This window comes from Sturnira hondurensis, unplaced genomic scaffold, assembly GCF_014824575.4.
Source record: "Sturnira hondurensis isolate 20B ecotype Veracruz unplaced genomic scaffold, ASM1482457v3 Scaffold0008363, whole genome shotgun sequence".
NCBI classification, from domain to species: Eukaryota; Metazoa; Chordata; class Mammalia; order Chiroptera; family Phyllostomidae; genus Sturnira; species Sturnira hondurensis.
In genome coordinates this window covers 1-6,181 of record NW_028080994.1, presented here as the reverse complement: position 1 = coordinate 6,181, position 6,181 = coordinate 1, and the positions used below count along the sequence as shown (strand labels likewise).

The window sequence follows — 6,181 nt, the reverse complement described above, 5'->3', positions numbered from 1 at the left end:
TTGAAATTGCAAGGTCAAAAATATTTTTGCATGTAAATTATCCCTATTTCTAATTTGTTGTATAAATACACATTATATCCAATAGTTTCATGGTCCAAAGCTTAGTTCTGCCAGAAATTCTAATGCCATCAGCTCTGATCATTATGTAAAAGCATCACTGTGACAGTGATAGGTATCTTCCTCATACTGATCAATTGAACACATCTTTGAGAGCACAATCTTGATGAATTTCTGTTCTGTGAGAATGAGAAGTGCCCATTCATGTCTCTTGACCATTTCTCCTGTGTGTTACCTGTTGTAATAGAAGTAGTTATATTTTTGATAGGACTCTGTTTTGAATTTGTGAGATGCAAATTTGTTTCTTGATTATTAATTACACTTTTTTGTCATATTGGAGTTTCTCCATGACCAGGATTTAATAACATTATCATAGTCCAATATTTGGTTTTGGATGCTGGTGATTATTTTAGATATGTTTCAAAATTTTGTGAAAGTTCATGAAGATAATCTACTGCATTACTCTATTTTTTAAAAGATTTTATTTATTTATCTTTAGAGGGGAAGGGAAGGAGAGAGGGAGAGAAATATCAATGTATGGTTGCCTCTTGTGCGTCCCCTGCCGGGAACTGGCCTGCAACCCAGGCATGTGCCCTGACGGGGAATCGAACCCTGATCGTGTCGTTCTCAGGCCCGCGCTCAATCCACTGAGCTATACCAGCCAGGGCTGCATTACTCTTTATTATCTTTTTTCTTTATTGATAGATTTTTTTGTTTTAAGTTTGTAATACTTTCAGAATGTATATTTTTGAGATGCTGTGTTTGTGATGCTGTGTGGTAGAGGTCAAGTTCATACTTTTCTGCATCATTATCTAGTTGATGTGGCATAATTTACAGCAGATGATCTTCTCTACACAAACAACTTTATATACATGGGTGAATATAGTTTACCATAAAATTGAAAAAGATGATCATTTATTGTGTCACAAAAAATTCTTTCTCTCTTCTTTTGTTGTTCTTTCTGTTTACATGCAATAATTTCACCTGAGTTGGTTTTACCGGTAAAGTTCTGTAAAGGTCTCTGAGGCTCCATTAGTTTTTCTATCTCTTTCTCTCTACCTCCAGGAATTAGTTATTTCTGTCACTCCATCTTTATTTCATCAATTCTTTCTTCTATGTCTCAATATTTGTGTAAATATATTGAATTTTGTAATGATAGATAATGATTTTTCAACTGCTAATTTTAGTTGATTCACTCATACAGTTTTCATTTCTCTAATTGTTCTGTCGCTGCCATCATCGTATTTCCATAGAGTTATTTGAACATAGTTTTTAAAAAACATTTTAGGTAAATATCTATTTATAATTACTAGAATTAAGTATTTGTATGAAAAATTTAACATCTTATCCCAAGGAAAGTTATTTTGTATGGCTGATTTATCCCCCCGAGTATAGAAGATATTTTTCAGTTGCTTTGCATAGTTTTAAATATTTGGTAAGCCTACATTTTCAATAATATGTTATAACAAACATGGATCCTTCTACATGCTTATTAGATTTTATTTTTGTAACTTCAGTAAACTATTAACTATCGAATCATCTCTTTTGAAGTGTGCTTACTCCATTTTTTAAACTCTTGTTATTAATTTATTTTTAAGCTCAATTATTGGGATTCCTCTTGGGTCTGCCTAGCTTACTTGACGGGTAATGATTTTAAAAAATTTATTCAAATACCTCAGTCAGTATGGCTCCACCCTCTGCTACTTGATGTACTTGTGTGTCAGTGTTTGCAAGGGAGCACTCATACCTTTAAAAGCAGTTCTCGAATCAACTTTGCCTTATTTTTTTTACAGGGTCATGTTTGTTTCTTTTACAGAGTGCAATTTTTTCCCATCAACCAAGTGTATGTAGAGAGTTAATATCACTTCTTGCATTGTGCTCTCATATTGAGTACCATCCTGTTATATTTATACCTGTCACTGTGCTTGACACAGACTAGAAAAATGATAGTCACTTTTAACCTAGTGAATTTAGCACTTTGACCTGAAAAAGGATGGGCAGTTTAACCACCACTTCCAAAGTAGTCAGACTTCCCCTGTGGTAACACCAGTGATGTTTCAGCATTCCCCAAACCGTAAGAATTGCACTTCTTACTCAGGAACTGAGATGGGACTGGGGGAGACATGGGAGCAGTCTTAGACACGAAGATGACAAATTTGGTCTATTTTCACTGGAATCTCTAGCTGCTTTTTTCCAGTAATAAATGCTCATGTTATTTTTACTGATCAAATTTCAGAGGTGTAAAATTGTTGTGTTTCCCTTTAGCTAATTATGCTAAAACATTGCCTTAATGTGTCTAATATATAAAAGTATAATATAAATTGAGTCACTCCAACCTAGAAAAAATAACTGCATTTGGTTTATCATTTTAAAATCATCTTTATTTAGGTTGCAAATATACGATACAGTTACTTAATATTTTATTTGATTCCATTTGCAGTTTCATATCTTGCCATATACAACTTTGCCTTTATCAAGCTTCTAAATAAAAATACTATAAAATTTAAACTATAACCTATATAATTTTCTTTCTGTATTCTCTTCATATACCATAAAATATAAACTATAGCCTATATATAATTAAAACAACTATATGTTGTTTTAATGTTGTAATAGACCCAGTTCTGGTAGGTCACTGGTTAGAGCATGATCAGAATATGCGCAGGGTGGTGGTTGATGTCCCATCGTGCACATACAAGAAGCTCCCAAGGAAAGCCACACTAGGTAGACTGACTAACTGATTGTTCTCTCTCTCTCTCATCAATAGAAATAAAGTGACAAACAAACTATAACATTGATTTAAAAAGGAAAGTGAGTTAATTGGCACACATTTATTTTTTAATGAATAATACTAAAAAATGATACCTATGTATAAAAATTAAGAGTAGCTTAAAAGATGTGCATTTTGAAACTTTTATCAAAAAGTTCTTTTGTAAATCAGTCACAACAATAAAAAGCACAACATGGGGAATATAGTCAACAATATTCTAATAAATATGCATGGTGTCAAATGGGCCCCAGATCCATTGGGGTGGTCACCTCTGAAAGTATACAGAGGTCCAAAACAATATTGAATGTGAACAGTAGAGAAAAAATATTTTTTTAAAGTTGCTTTTAAAATAAGTTCTCTGAAAATACAATTGTCTTATTTTTTCTAAGGCCAATTTATTAGTGTCCAAAATCATTCTCATCATTTAATATTAACAAAACCTGTGTTCAAATTCTCAACATAAAAATAAAACCAGAGGCAAGAGCATTATAACACAGTCATTTAAAATGCAGAGGTTTCCCTGACTGGTGTGACTCAGTGGGTTGGACATCGTTCTGTAAAGGAAAATGTCACTGGTTCCATTCCCAGTCAGGGCAGGTGTCTGTGTTGTTGCACAATTGATCTGGGGATTCAGCACAGGAGAGGCAAACAATCGATATTTCCCTTTCTTTCTCTCTCCAAAATTAAATAAATAGAATCTCTAATAAAAAATAAAATAAAATGTAAAGCTTTAGACGTTTGTTTCATTCTCCCATGTTAGTGCATTTTTAGATTTGTATTTTTCTTTGAAATTTTGTGCATCTCCCAGCAACATGCAGGGTTCTCTTTCTGATATTCTGCCCCCATGATGGATGATAGTTGCTTGTTGCACATGCACCCTGCATTTTCAACTTTGGTTTCCATGCCATCACACTTCCTTGCTCATGAATTATCATTCCCAGACTTCTGAAAAGTTTATTAATATCCATAATATCAGCTACCAGTGTGTAAGAGAAGACTGTTTCATGAATGAGGTGGAGGTCACCTTCTGTAATTCCCTCATCCTGCACCTGACCTTGAGGGTGAGTTTAGCTTTTCCAGAACACAAGATTCCTTTCTTTGAGCTCTCCTCAGGAATTCCACCAGATGCTCTGGCACAGGCTCCCCACTCATGCAAAACACTATTTGTCTTTCTCAGCTGCTGGCCTTTGGGGAGTTGGTCAGTGATGTCGTGAATTCAGCCACTAAGAAATAACCTGTATTTTCCTTTCATGCTGTTCACTGAGGGTGGTAGGAAGAGATATGAACTGTTTCATGGACTTGTTTCTTTGACCAGTTGTTCAGAATATTGTTGGTTCTGCTGCAGCTGTTGCCTCAACTCAGGTGACTGTTGAGGTGTTCCACGTTGATGCAGAGTCCTTTATATATCCACACATGGTCGTGTGATCTTTGGGTATTGGATATGCTGGGCCAGCTGGGTGGGGTGACCAAGAATTCCTGGAGTGCAGGATGGGGTTGATTGCTTATTCACTAATGTCACCAGATGTTGGTGGGCTGTGCAGTTTGCTTAACGGTCACCTCCCCCTCTAACTGTGAGCCAACTTTAATTGTTTTCACAAATACAAATTAATTTTACTTAAATTCTCTTAAAATTTGTTTCCTCATAGAATTTTTTGAGCATTTTGAAAATACATGCATGGACTGGACTCTCCCACAGAAATAATACTAAGCCTTCAGTGTGGACAACCGGCACAACTCTCTCTTCTGAAGTGTAAGTTTCTTTAGAACTTGTATTCTTCCCTCATTCTTGCAAATCAGGAGTTGATTTTAGAAACAAAAGGCAATGGGTGAACAATATGTGAAGAAATATTTAAGTGTTTTTATAGAAAAATATTAAGAAATATACAGATTTACTATATAAATTTTACTGTAAATATTTGTTTACTTAAATATTAAGTTATGTATAATCAGATTAATGATTTTTTATCTCTGCATTTCAGATTTGCAAACACTTCCATGTTGGACAAGAATTGCATATTTTGGAATTATGAGACAGACAACTTCAATTCTCTATCCTGTCTAGAATACAGAAGATATATTTGTAAGCACCAATCACATTAGCTAACCTAAATCTGGTACAATGTTACTCTTACCATTCGAAAAAAACACATTTTTAGTTTCTTCAAGAATGCTGCCATTATTTCTGTAAAACTAAGTTATATGACTTATTTTGAGACCAGTTTTAGTTTCAGCACAAAAATTAAAGGGAAGTCCTGACATTTCCCATAGTCCCCTGCATGCAGAGCATCCCCATTATCAGCATCACTCAGCAGATGGGACCTTTGTTACTGAGAGTGAGTCTGTGCTGACATATCATAGTCACTTGAAGTTCATGCTTTATGTTATACTTCTTCCTTGGTATGATAGAATTGTTTTAATATCTATGTTTATGTTAACCTTTAAAAATATATATCCATGTGCACATTAAGCATTTTAAAATCTTGTTATTAAAATATATCAAGTTTAAAGTATGAATTGCAATATTAAACACTGTTACTTCTAAGTCTAAAATAACATGAGTAATTGAAGACACATCTTCAATATAAGTTTTCCCAGCCTTTGAATGTTGAAACTGAGGACTGAACATATCAGGATATCAAGGTGTGTAAGGCAGTGGAGTGAGAAAAAAGAAACCAGGGGTGATTTAAAGAATATTTAAGTATTTTAGGGGGTAGTCTGCAAAAGGGTAGAAGAAAATTACAAAATATGCCAAAGGGTTAATCAAAGAAGATTACCAAAAGGGAGAATCGTATATGACCTAAGTCTATCTCCTCAGTAATGGGTTTCAGACTCATGTCACTACAGAAAGCTCTATGGCAGACACATTCACTGGGCGGCTCTAGGAGAGAGCAGGTCTCAGTCTGCAGGCTGATGTGGGTGAGGATGGATCTCACAGTGTGACTGGCAAGTAACAAGACCTCTCTGACCAAGTGTCAGTAGGCCCAGGTTGGAGAAGGGGAGCTTTGGCTGTGACTAGTCTCAGAAACTTGCCTGAGGGTGAATACCACAAGAACTTCCTGCATGCATGCAGATGTCAGCCACAGCACTGTAGCCAAAGGAGAGAAAACAGCATGAGACAAGGAAGACCAGTCCTTGCTCCCAGTGCCCTTTCCTGACAAAACCTCAAGTGAGCTGACTGGAGAGGAGGTTGGAGGATCTGCTGCCATTATCTCAGAAAGTGCAATGCATATAGATTTGGAGCAGAGAGAACTGAATTTCTGCTTGGCACTCACTGTTACTATGCAACAACCCCAAAGTATCTTTAACAAGAGCCATGTGACTGTACTCCACTTGCTGGGACAACAGAACCAACAC

General features: G+C 35.6%; 1 pseudogene; it reads right to left on the bottom strand.

Moving 5' to 3' along the window:
* Positions 1 to 3,594: 3,594 nt before the first annotated feature.
* LOC118992743 (syntaxin-7-like) lies at positions 3,595 to 4,336 on the bottom strand (annotated as a pseudogene).
* Positions 4,337 to 6,181: the final 1,845 nt, after the last annotated feature.